At 41.9% G+C, this 13,144-nt stretch overlaps 1 long non-coding RNA gene across 1 annotated transcript; it reads right to left on the reverse strand.

The window, feature by feature from the left end:
- Positions 1 to 614: 614 nt before the first annotated feature.
- Positions 615 to 11,556, reverse strand: LOC147524089 (uncharacterized). Its single transcript, XR_015218514.1, has 4 exons — positions 11,468 to 11,556; positions 11,289 to 11,363; positions 2,272 to 2,346; positions 615 to 907 (listed from the first exon to the last, which is right to left on the reverse strand). It is a non-coding gene; the product is annotated as an uncharacterized LOC147524089 (long non-coding RNA).
- Positions 11,557 to 13,144: the final 1,588 nt, after the last annotated feature.

Below are 13,144 nucleotides of genomic sequence, written 5' to 3' on the forward strand. Positions count from 1 at the left end.
TGTGAGAGAGAGGGTTGGGAAGGAGATAGCTCTGCCAGGGAGAAAGAGAGAGCACTGGGAGAAAGATAACCGCCGGTGAGAAAAGTGACAGTAAGTTAGGAGAGCGAACGCGGCCAGGTCTTTTTTTTTTCTCTCTTTCTTTTATGTTCTTTTTTTTTTTTTTTTTTTTTTTTTTTTATCTTTCTCAGTTTTTTTATTCTTTTTCGGAGGACTAAAAAAACATAGCGCCCAAATCACTTTGAGTTCAAATTGTCATTCAAAAAAAAATCACTTTGAGTATGAGTAGTAAGTTTTGTGTTTTGTAGGTCCAGTTGTGTCGTTTTTTTAAATTCGATGTAGTTTTCTTTTGTTTTTGTTTTCTCTTAGTAAAAAGTGACACAACAAGTCAAAGCACTAGTGTCACTATCAAATAAAGCTATACTAAAAGTTAAATTAGTTGTGTCATGTCACGCCCCGAGACCCAACACACATCCCGAGGACGTGGAATGAATCTCGAGGCCGACACCTATCCCGATTCTACCGAAATTTCGGCAGAGTTTCCTTTGTTTGATCGACGTTCGTAAACCCTAAAAACCTGTCATAACCTGTCATAAACCTGTCATAACCCTGAACACTTCATAATACCCTTCCAACCACCATATATATACAAAATCTCCACCCTATACACCACTGTGATACCCATATACATATCCAAAAGGTTTAAGATTAACTACACTCCAATACATCAAATAAATACATCAAAATGAGCTAGCTCTCAATATATACAGCAAAAGAAGGAACTAGACTATCTCTATACAACCAAAAGTATGAACTTGACTCTGTCCTCGTCAAGCATACGGAAATCCTCCCAAATCCCCATAACCCTCATCGCTAGGGTTAGGAAAAGCCTCCTCTGCAACTGGTTCGTCTGAAATGTTAAGTAGGATGAGCAAACAACTATGCCCAGTAGAAACGCACATAACCAATACATATTCTACTTATAGAAATCATTTGAAACATGCAGGTTTTTATAATACGAATCAAAATATCGTGACTATATAAATACATCACTAGCTAGCATAAATCATATCGGCATGCTTCTTTAATATTCAAATATATCTTTCACAACCATCATACAACTATTGTGGCACGTGATCCTATTAGAATGGTGAGGAAGTACGACCGGTACTTCAGCTGATCCACGGGCAATCTCGGTTCAAGACTTCCCAAAGTGTGAACCATGCACCGTTGTTTTCCTGATTTTACCGGCGAGGAGATGAAATGCCGTTGTTGTGTTCAGACACACAAAATCCCCAAAGCTTTTAGGGCTCGGGTGCCCCCGCGGACTACCTAACCCCATACGGGCTGTCACCTAACTTACGGTGGTCAACCGCTCGACGACCGCAGACCGCGGGATCGACACACATCCAGAGTGGACTAAACTCTCTCTCTCCAGCGCCTAAACCTCATCGAGGTAACATGTAACCCCACTCAAGCTAATCACCATACAGCGTGACACTACAAGCATGGTTATCTAGAAAAGTAGAAAAAGAATTCCCGGACTACATCCAGTGATGCATCCCTTTAAAGGTGGCCCACCACCTCGAAAGGTGTACACCACAGTTGGAATCCTAGAGCGAACTGCCATCTCCGGAAATGCGACAACAGTTCCTTCTTTATAGGAATTCACAGTTCCTTTTCTAAATCTCCTCGTGATAAACATAGTAATATCTATATATATATACTCGTATTACCGATTATTTTCAAATACTCTAGTTACATATCTAGTTTTTCTTTTAAAACTGTTGATTATATAGGTGTGAGTTCATGGATTTCCCGAAATCGAGTAGAACAACCTATGACTCCCAAACGGGCCAGTCATAGTAAATAACAACCGATGATTCCCAAACGGCGAATCATCGTAAATAACAACAACCATTCCGGGAAAAATCCAGAACCTCGCACCTAATTACAAACAACCGGGAAATCCTTCCCCCGCATTACAAAATCCATCTCTGTCTCCTTACTAAGACAAGAGACGCGAACCTTTCCCCAAAACCAGTTTTTTTCACTTTTAACAAAGAAAACAATCCCTCTCTACCCAGATTTTACAGAAAATCCATTTCACGCGAAAGCTATCTATATATATAGTTTATAGCGAGGAAATACAATGCAAAACATGAATATCATATATACATGCATGGTTGATACACAAACTATCTATTTCCAATTTAATCAATTCAAATCATGCATGAAAATAAGCAGACTATATATTGGGATGTAGGTTCCTACCTTAGCAAGCTCCGTTCTCCTCAAGCCCACTTAACCGAATCGAGCCCGCTTAACCGAATCCCCTCGTATTTACTCCTACACATCATATATATATACGTCGACCATTATAAGTTATCAAACGAACGAGAATTCTTATATAACGTAAGTCGAGAAGAATCTCGACACTACGAATTTGGTTTCGGGTAAATTTTTTTTATCTAACTACCGTTAACAGAGCTACAGGCCATTTCTGGCACTGTAACTCTGACGGTTTCTACGGCTGTTTCGGCCATGGCAGGTCCTCATATCGACGCCAATCCTATTCTATCCCAATTCCCAGTCCAAATTTCAACTACAACCCATTCTCCACTTCTCAATTAACATTAATTCTATTAATAAAATCGGTGGGTGTTCCTTATCCCTCGATCATTACTTAATCAACTCTTATATAGTTATAAATCGACATAAATCTCTTGAAATTGAAATGAATAATCAAATTCTTACCGAAGTCGACAAAGCAACAATCGCTCCTAGCTCGCGGCTCCACCAAAATTGCAGCTCTCCTTCTCCAAACCGAGCTACTGCCGAAGTGTACCACCAACCCATTCAAATATCTTTCAACCAATACCACTAATTAACTCGAAATCGAGTTTACACTATCAATTTGTATGCGAAATTCACTAACCTTTCGTGAAAACCCGACGCACTCCAAGAATTTTCGGCTACACCACTGTTTCACTCCACTCTAGCTCGTCCACTGCTACTGCCGACCTTCAACACCCCCAATACACTCAATTAAAATCGAGATATCAATTCCATCAACAATTTAAATCAAATCAGCACATATATACGAAATCGCACTCACCTTTTACCTTGATACGGCGCGATTCCCACAAATTTCGAATCCTCACATTTGGGTTTAAGGTTTCTAAGGCTTGAGGGTGAAGATTTGAGGTTTGGATCGAGGTGAATTGAGAGAATTTTTGGTTTCTCTCTCCTAGGTTTTTGTTACTGTCGAATTGGGGAAGAAGGTGCGATTTGGATTTCGCGATTTTCATTTTACTGTTGGTTTCGTGCGGTTTTTTTCTATTTTCGATTTCGGCCGATATTTTTGGGCCCAAGCCCGATCGATTCCAATTGGACTTAAGGTCCTAATACGCCTAACCACCACTCGTTTGACGTCGCGTCGTAATTATTTTTCCGGCTCATCCCGCTAAATTTAATCTTCTATATTCTATCTCTCCGCAGGCTATAACAATAACCCACTCCTGCGCGTAAACTGGTAACTCGTGCCAGCTTCGCACGCAGACAACCGCTAACCGGCATTTTATCAAATTTTTGCATATGGGTCGCTTACCTAACGTGCCTTATGAGTCGGAGTTAAGTTTTAGTAAGTTACGTACGGTTGAAATATAAACCCGACGACCAACTTACATAAACGACCCTAGATTTAATAGGAAATTTAAAAAAAATACCCTTTAATAATAATTCAGGACTTTACATCCTACCCTCCTTAAAAGAAAATTTCGTCCTCGAAATTAAATCATACCTTATTGCTCGAACAATTCTGGATATTGTCGCCTCATATCGGCTTCTTTCTCCCAGGTTGCTTCCTCTACATTGTGATTTCTCCACAAGACCTTTACCAACGGAATGACCTTTGACCGCAATCTCTTTTCTCTCGCATCTAGAATCTGAACTGGCCCTTCCGGATAGGTAATGTCTTCTTCCAACTCCAATGATTCCAAATCGACAACATGTAGTGTATCCGGCTCATACTTGCGTAGCATCGAGATATGGAACACGTTATGGACACGTGATAGCCTTTCTGGTAGCTCGAGCTTATAAGCTAGCTCAGAGATCTTCTGAATAATCAGGAATGGTCCCACATATCTCGGTGCAAGTTTACCTTTCATCCCGAACCTCTCAATGCCCTTCGAGAGATACTTTTCAGAAATACTGTCGCCTTCATAAAATTCCAAGGGACGCCTACTTATCCGCAGATAGCTTTTTTCGACGACTACGGGCTGTGAGCAACCGATTCAGATCACTCTAATCTTCTCGGTGGTGTCACTAACCATCTCGGCCCCAACATAATACTATCTCGGTTTCAGTCCAACAGAGAGGTGTTTAAAAGGTCCGCCATACAAAGCTTCAACGGAGCCATACCAATACTAGATTGGTAATCTGTTATTATTGTAGGCAAACTCAGCCAATGCCAAATGAGTCTTCCAACTACCCCCAAAATCAAGCACGCAAGCCCGAAGCATATCCTCTATGATTTGGATGACTCTTTCCGATTGGCCATCGGTTCATGGATGAAATGTCATCTTGAATTTCAGTTTGGTCCCCAATTCCTTTGAAGACTTCTCCAAAATGAACCGGTAAATTGAGTACCTCTATCTGAAATTATAGATAATGGTGCCCCATGCAACCTCAGTACATCTGACATGTAGATTCTACTTAGCTTTTCAGCAGAGTAAGTAGTTTTAACAGGTATGAAATGGGCAGACTTGGTCAGTCTATCAACAATGACCCATATAGAATCCATTCCCTCACTGGTCCTCGGTAACCCGGATACAAAATCCATGGTTATATTCTCCCACTTCCATTCCGGAATCTCCAGAGGTTTAAGAAGATCAGGTGGTCTATGGTGTTCCGCTTTCACCTGTTGGCATGTGGCACACTTCTTCACATATTCCGCAATGTGCCGCTTCATTCCCGGCCACCAAAACTGACGACGCAGATCTCTGTACATTTTGGTACCGCCAGGATGAATGGTATACTTCGATCTATGGGCTTCACTCAAGATATTATTCCGCAAAGAGTGATCAAAAGGTACCCAAATCCTTCCTCTAAATCTGATACTTTCGTCTCCGTGTTTTTCCCAATCAACATCCTCGGCATTCTCCACATATCCTCGGTACCTAGGTCCATCCCTCGATGTCTTCTGAGCATCCACGATATCCTGAACCAAGGTGTTTTCTGCCGTCACTGTCATCTGTGCTAAATAACAGCACTTATGAGGATCTCCACTTCCATTTCCCGTGATCTCAAAACCATAAGAAGCAGCAGACTCCAGCAATTGCCACTCCTTCATCATCATCTGAGCACAAACATGTTCTCGCTTCCTACTCAATGCATCGGCAACTACATTTGCTTTACCCGGATGGTATTGCAATGTGAATGTATAGTCCTCCATGTACTCAACCCATCTCCTCTGCCTCATATTCAAATCTTTTCATGAGAACAAGTACTTGAGACTCTTGTGATCGAGAATATCTCAAACTTCTCACCATACACATAATGCCTCCATATCTTTAGAGCATGAATGATCGCGCTAACTCCAAGTCATGAGTAGGATAATTCTTCTCATGGGCATTCAATTGTCTAGGACGATACGCTATCACTTGGCCTTCTTGCATTAAGACACATCCTAACCGGTGTTAGAGGCATCGAAGATAAATCACATAGCTCTTCTCCGGATCCGGAGTCAAAATGGGCCAATTACCTAATCGCGTCTTTAGCTCTTGGAAAGCTTTCTCACATGCTTCTGTCCATTCAAACTTCACATCCTTCTGTGTCAATCTAGTTAAGGACGACGCTATGCTAGAGAATCCTTCTACAAAGCGACGGTAATAACCTGCCAATCCCAAGAAACTTCTGATTTCCGTCGCTGACGTCGGTCTCGGCCAATTATTCACTGCCTCTATCTTTGAACGATCAACTTTGATTCCATTCTCCGATACAACATGCCCTAAGAACCTCATTTCATTCAACCAGAACTCACACTTGCTGAACTTGGCATAAAGCTGATGATCAACTAATGTTTGAAAAACCATCCTCAAGTGTTCCTTGTGTTCAGCCCTAGTCTTGGAATAAATCAATATGTCATCTATGAATACGATAACAAATTGATCTAAGTATTTCCACATCACTCGGTGCATGAGATCCATAAATGCAGCTGGAGCATTTGTCAATCCAAATGGTAACACCAAAAACTCAAAATGCCCTAGCCGTGTGCGGAAAGCTGTCTTCTGTATATCTTCTTCTCGAATTCTCATCTGATGGTAGCCTGTTCTGAGATCTATCTTCGAGAAATACTTGGCACCCCTTAACTGATCGAACAGGTCATTAATCCTAGGCAACGGATATTTGTTCTTGATAGTCACATTATTCAGCTTCCAATAATCCACACATAGCCGAAATGACCCATCCTTCTTCTTCACAAATAACACCGGTGCTCCCCAAGGTGACTGACTTTCCCTTATAAACCCCAATCTTTTCAATTCATCTAATTGGGACTTGAGTTCTCTCATTTCGAGAGGAGCCATTCGATAAGGAATCATCGAAATAGGCGACGTTCCCGGCATTAGATCTATTACAAAATCTATCTCACGCCAGGGAGGCAATCCCGGCAATGCATTTGGGAACACTGCCGCAAACTCACTAACTACAGGAACAAGCTCAGAAGATTCGAACTTCTGCCCTTGGAGACTAAGACCAGCTAACAATCCGTATCTATCATACTTGAAGTCAGACTTGGCCTTCACCACTCGAGATACCGTATTTCTAATCCCCTCAAACACAACCTCAGCTGTCCCGGTACTCTAAACGTCACTGTTTTGGCAAAACAATCTACATGGGCATGATACTTCCCTAACAAATCCATCCCTACGATGATATCGAAATCTTTTAGGTCCATCACCGTTAGATCGACTATCATCTCCCCTATCACCTATCTTTATCACACAATGGTGACAAACTTCAAAGAACATAGTTTTCTTTCCTAGAGGAGTAGATAAAATAAGCTTCCTCCGGTATTAACTACATCCAAACCAAGAATCTTCACCATATTTCTAGCAATGAAAGAATGAGTAGCACCATTATCAAACGGGACATGCACATTATGTGTAAACAGACATATCATACCTTCAACCACTTGATCGGTAATGATATCTATCCCCCCCATAGCATTATATACCGTGGCTTCCTCTTGGTGGACGTAGGATCCACAACTTCTTCCTCGCACTAGATAATACACCTTGGCCTCGTGGTCTCGTTTCCACCCCGAAGTGGACTTGGGACAAAACCGCTTTGATATGCCCAAACTTCACCGCAACCATAGCAAACCACACTCGGCCCCCCGACTGTGTACTACGGGGGGTATTACAGATTGCAATCTAGCTCTCTCGACCACTCGAGGCCTCAAATTCTGTGACTGGTGCTCAGTGCGAGAAGGAGCAGGTACCCTCGGTGGCCTCTGCGGATCCACTCATCGGTCAGAATGGTAGACTCGTCTTTGGCCTAACCACATTCAAACCCCTGTGTACAGCTGGTGCCCTCCACTGTGGTGCCTGCTGAATGACTGGCCTATACATCTGTTGTGACCCTGAACCACTACCCTGGTAAACCTGCCTCTTTCCCGTATCCTGCCTACCCTGAGATGCCGACTGCCTTACCCTTCCAACCTCTTGCCCTCAAGCAATAACGATCATCAACTCTTTCAATTCCTTGAGCTCTTCTCTCAGCAGCCCAAAGATAAGTATCGATCGACGAAGGACCGACATCTTGCTCAGATATACGGTTTCAAACCGTCAATGAATTTCCTAGCCTTAGCTTTTTCTGTGGAAATCAACTCCTTCCCGTATCGTGAAAGAACAGTGAATTTCTCTTCATACTGCCCCACTGTCATGTTTCCTTGTTCTAACTTGAGGAATTCCATTCGCTTCTTATCTCTCGCCGCCTTCGGTGACATACCTCAAAAAGGAAGAGTTCCTCAAACTTAGCCCAACTCATAGGAAACGTCTCCACATCCTTAACACTGATCCACCAGTGTTTGGCTTCACCTCTAAGCATGAAGGCAGCCAAAGTAACCCGTTCCGCATCAGTACACATCATGGAGTCCAAAGATACTAGACATGTCTAACAACCGGTCTTCAACTACTTTAACCTCGAAGACCCCACAAATTCGGTGGACGTAACCCGATGAAATTTGCCGCCAGAAAACCCGATTGACTTTGCACCGGTGGCTCGAACTCCTCAACCCTCACCGTGGTCGGATGCTACCTCGGTGTTACACCGGTGGAATAACGATGGATGTCGAAGAGTTTGGGGCTCGTTCGACTAGCCCTCAAACTTTTCGATCTCGGCTCTCATCTCATTTTGTGCTTGAGCCATTTGATTCATCATAGCGAGGAGCCTATCCATTCGGTCCTCCCGACCACGATCCGTAGCATCATCACCACTAGTACTTTCCGGATCCATGGTGACTATTCTGCACATACACAAAGAGCCAACTCAGTGTATGATAAATTAGAGAGAGAGTTCTCAAAATTATGCAAGAAGCATAGGCCGCGCCCTATGGAATTCACATGCATAGAATGAGCGCGAGAAGAATTTCAAGAGATGAGCGCAGGTCGCGCTTAGGTAAGGCTTGGGCAAACGCAGTCGTGCCCTGCACCTCGAAGTGAAAATTCACTCCGACCTAATGGTGTCCGATTCATCAAATTTTTCCGACACGTGTCCACGCTCTCCGCTGTGACAAAACAACTCCCCGGGCGACGTCTCGACATTGCTAAACTATTATTAACGCTTAACGTACTAACTAGGATCGGGTTTCGACTAACACTTCTGAAACGCGTCGCGACCGAGTCTCCCACTACAGCTCCCAGACGGATCTAATAGTGGACGCTCTGATACCACGTTCTCTGTCACGCCCCGAGACCCAACACACATCGGGGCGTGGAATGAATCTCGAGGCCGACACCTATCCCGATTCTACCGAAATTTCGGCAGAGTTTCCTTTGTTTGATCGACGTTTGTAAACCCTAAAAACCTGTCATAACCTGTCATAAACCTGTCATAACCCTGAACACTTCATAATACCTTTCCAACCACCATATATATACAAAATCTCCACCCTATACACCACTGTGATACCCATATACATATCCAAAAGGTTTAAGATTAACTACACTCCAATACATCAAATAAATACATCAAAATGAGCTAGCTCTCAATATATACAAAGAAAAGAAGGAACTAGACTATCTCTATACAACAAAAAGTATGAACTTGACTCTTGTCCTCGTCAAGCATAATGGAAATCCTCCCAAATCCCCATAACCCCTCATCGCTAGGGTTAGGAAAAGCCTCCCTCGCAGGCGGGTTCGTCGAAATGTTAAGTAGGATGAGCAAACAACTATGCCCAAAAGAGAAACGCGACATAACCAATACATATTCTACTTATAGAAATCATTTGAAACATGCAGGTTTTATAATACTTAATCAAAATATCGCGGACTATATAAATACATCACTAGCTAGCATAAATCATATCGGCATGCTTCTTTAATATTCAAATATATCTTTCACAACCATCATACAACTATTGTGGCATTTGTGATCCTATTAGAATGGGTGAGGTACGACCGGGTACTTCACCCCATCCACAGCAATCTCGGTTCAAGACTTCCCAAGCCAGGAACCATGTACCGTTGTTTTTCCCGATTTTACGGCGAGGGAGATGAAATGCCGTTGTTGTGTTCGCATTACACACAAAATCCCCAAAGCTTTTAGGGCTCGTGGGTGGGCCCTGTGACCTTAACGACCCCCATACGGAACGTCACCTAACTTACGGTGGTCAACCGTTCGACGACGCAGACGCTTTCGGGATCGACACATCCGTGAGTGGACTAAACTCTCACTCCTCCGGCGCCTAAACCTCATCGAGGTAACATGTAACCCCACTCAAGCTAATCACCATACAAGTGACACTACAAGCATGGTTATCTAGAAAAGTAGAAAAAGAATTCCCGGACTACATCCGGTGATGCATCCCTTTAAAGGTGGCCCACCACCTCGAAGGTGTACACCCAGCTTGGTTGGAATCTAAATAACCGCCCTCTCGAAATGCGACAACGGTTCCTTCTTTTATAGAATTCACGGTTCCTTTTCTAAATCTCCTCATGATAAACATAGTAATATCTATATATATATATACTTGTATTACCGATTATTTTCAAATACTCTAGTTACATATCTAGTTTTTCTTTTAAAACTGTTGATTATATAGGTGTGAGTTCCTGGATTTCCCGAAATCGAGCAGAACAACCTATGACTCCCAAACGGGCTATCATAGTAAATAACAACCGATGATTCCTAAACGGCGAATCATCGTGAATAACAACAACCATTAGGAAAAATCGAGGAACCTCGCGACCTAATTACAAACAACCGGAAATCCTTCCCGCATTACAAAATCCATCTCTGCTCTCCTTACTAAGACAAGAGACGCGAACCTTTCCCCAAAACCAGTTTTTTTTTCACTTTTAACAAAGAAAACAATCCCTCTCTACCCAGATTTTACAGAAAATCCATTTCACGCGAAAGCTATCTATATATATAGTTTATAGCGAGGAAATACAATGCAAAACATGAATATTATATATACATGCATGGTTAATACACAAACTATCTATTTCCAATTTAATCAATTCAAATCATGCATGAAAATAAGCAGACTATATATTGGGATGTAGGTTCCTACCTTAGCAAGCTCCGTTCTCCTCAAGCCCACTTAACCGAATCGAGCCCGCTTTTAACCGAATCCCTCAGATTTACTCCTACACATCATATATATATCGTCGACCATTAGAAGTTATCAAAACTAACGAGAATTCTTATATAACGTAAGTCGAGAAGAATCTCGACACTACGAATTTGGTTTCGGGTAAATTTTTTTTTATCTAACTATCGGATTATCAGAGCTCTGAGGCCATTTTCGCATCAGAATAACTCGACGGTTTCTAAATTGTTTCGCCATGGCAGGTCCTCATATCGACGCCAATCCTATTCTATCCCAATTCCCAGTCCAAATTTCAACTACAACCCATTCTCCACTTCTCAATTAACATTAATTCTATTAATAAAATCGGTGGGTGTTCCTTATCCCTCGATCATTACTTAATCAACTCTTATACAGTTATAAATCGACATAAATCTCTTGAAATTGAAATGAATAATCAAATTCTTACCGAGTCAGCAAGCAACAATCGCTCCTAGCTCGCGGCTCCACCAAAATTGCAGCTCTCCTTCTCCAAACCGAGCTACTGCCGAAGTGTACCACCAACCCATTCAAATATCTTTCAACCAATACCACTAATTAACTCGAAATCGAGTTTACACTATCAATTTGTATGCGAAATTCACTAACCTTTCGTGAAAACCCGACGCACTCCAAGAATTTTCGGCTACACCACTGTTTCACTCCACTCTAGCTCGTCCACGGCTACTGCCGACCTTCAACACCCCCAATACACTCAATTAAAATCGAGATATCAATTCCATCAACAATTTAAATCAAATCAGCACATATATACTGAAATCGACTCACCTTTTACCTTGATACGGTAGCGATTCCCACAAATTCGAATCCTCACATTTGGGTTTAAGGTTTCTAAGGCTTGAGGGTGAAGATTTGAGGTTTGGATCGAGGTGAATTGAGAGAATTTTGGTTTCTCTCTCCTAGGTTTTGTTATCATCGAATTGGGGAAGAAGGTGCGATTTGGATTTCGCGCGATTTTCTTTTTTTTGTTGGTTTTCGATGGTTTTTTTTCTATTTTCGATTTCGGCCGATATTTTTGGGCCCAAGCCCGATCGATTCCAATTGGACTTAAGGTCCTAATATGCCTAACCACCACTCGTTTGACGTCGCGTCGTAATTATTTTTCCGGCTCATCCCGCTAAATTTAATCTTCTATATTCTATCTCTCCGCAGGCTATAACAATAACCCACTCCTGCGCGTAAACTGGTAACTCGTGCCAGCTTCGCACGCAGACAACCGCTAACCGGCATTTTATCAAATTTTTGCATATGGGTCGCTTACCTAACGTGCCTTATGAGTCGGAGTTAAGTTTTAGTAAGTTACGTACGGTTGAAATATAAACCCGACGACCAACTTACATAAACGACCCTAGATTTAATAGGAAATTTATGAAAATACCCTTAATAATAATTCCGGACTTTACATGTCACTTTTTCTAAAAGCAACACGTCGATCAATTCTTATTCCACAAAAAAGTGACACATCAAACTTCTGTGTGTCACTTTTTTGTAGAAAGTGACACGAGACCTAAAAAAAAGTGACCCAAAAAGCCCTTCTTTTAGTAGTATAGCTTTTGTAACAGTATCCTTAAATGACCTAGAAGAATCAGTGTTACCTCAATGTGTACCTTTTTTTGCTTGTTTTTCAAGAAAATTATATGCTTCAATCGCTCCTTTATCCATGAAGCAACCGCCGTTCATTATATTAAGTGTTTCTTTTTGATGATCGGAAAGTCCATTAAAGAATGAACGAACAAGGACAGCAGTATCGAGTTGATGATGAGGACATTCTAAAAGAAGATCAGTAAATCGACTCCATGCTTCCGTAAAGGATTCATGAGGATTTTGACGAAAGAATTGAATTTTCTGAAGCATTTCAGTAGTTTTCTTTTGAGTATAAAATTGTAGCATGAAAGCTTGCACAAGTTTATTCTATGTATCGATGGATTGTGGCGGTTGGCCTGCTAGCCAAACTGACGTTTTATCAGCTAAAATGAAAGGAAACAACCTCAGCAAGAGTTGTTCGGTAGAGACGGTGGGATGGTGAAATGTTGTGGCTACTTGCTGAATCCTACAGAGGTGACCATGATAAACAGGTAACAATCCAAAAACATTAGGTGGGATTCAAAAATCGTCGGCAATATCCTCAAGTTTGATGTAGGAAGAAGGTCCTTCCTGTAATGTAGTATAGAAGTCCGAAAGGGGCTTCTCTGCTGGTGGAGTTTCGTCAGCCATAACGAATGAAGTTAATGGCGGCAAAAGATCTTGATTATTATTATTAACAGA

This window comes from Coptis chinensis, chromosome 1 (assembly GCF_015680905.1).
Source record: "Coptis chinensis isolate HL-2020 chromosome 1, ASM1568090v1, whole genome shotgun sequence".
Lineage (NCBI taxonomy): Eukaryota > Viridiplantae > Streptophyta > Magnoliopsida > Ranunculales > Ranunculaceae > Coptis > Coptis chinensis.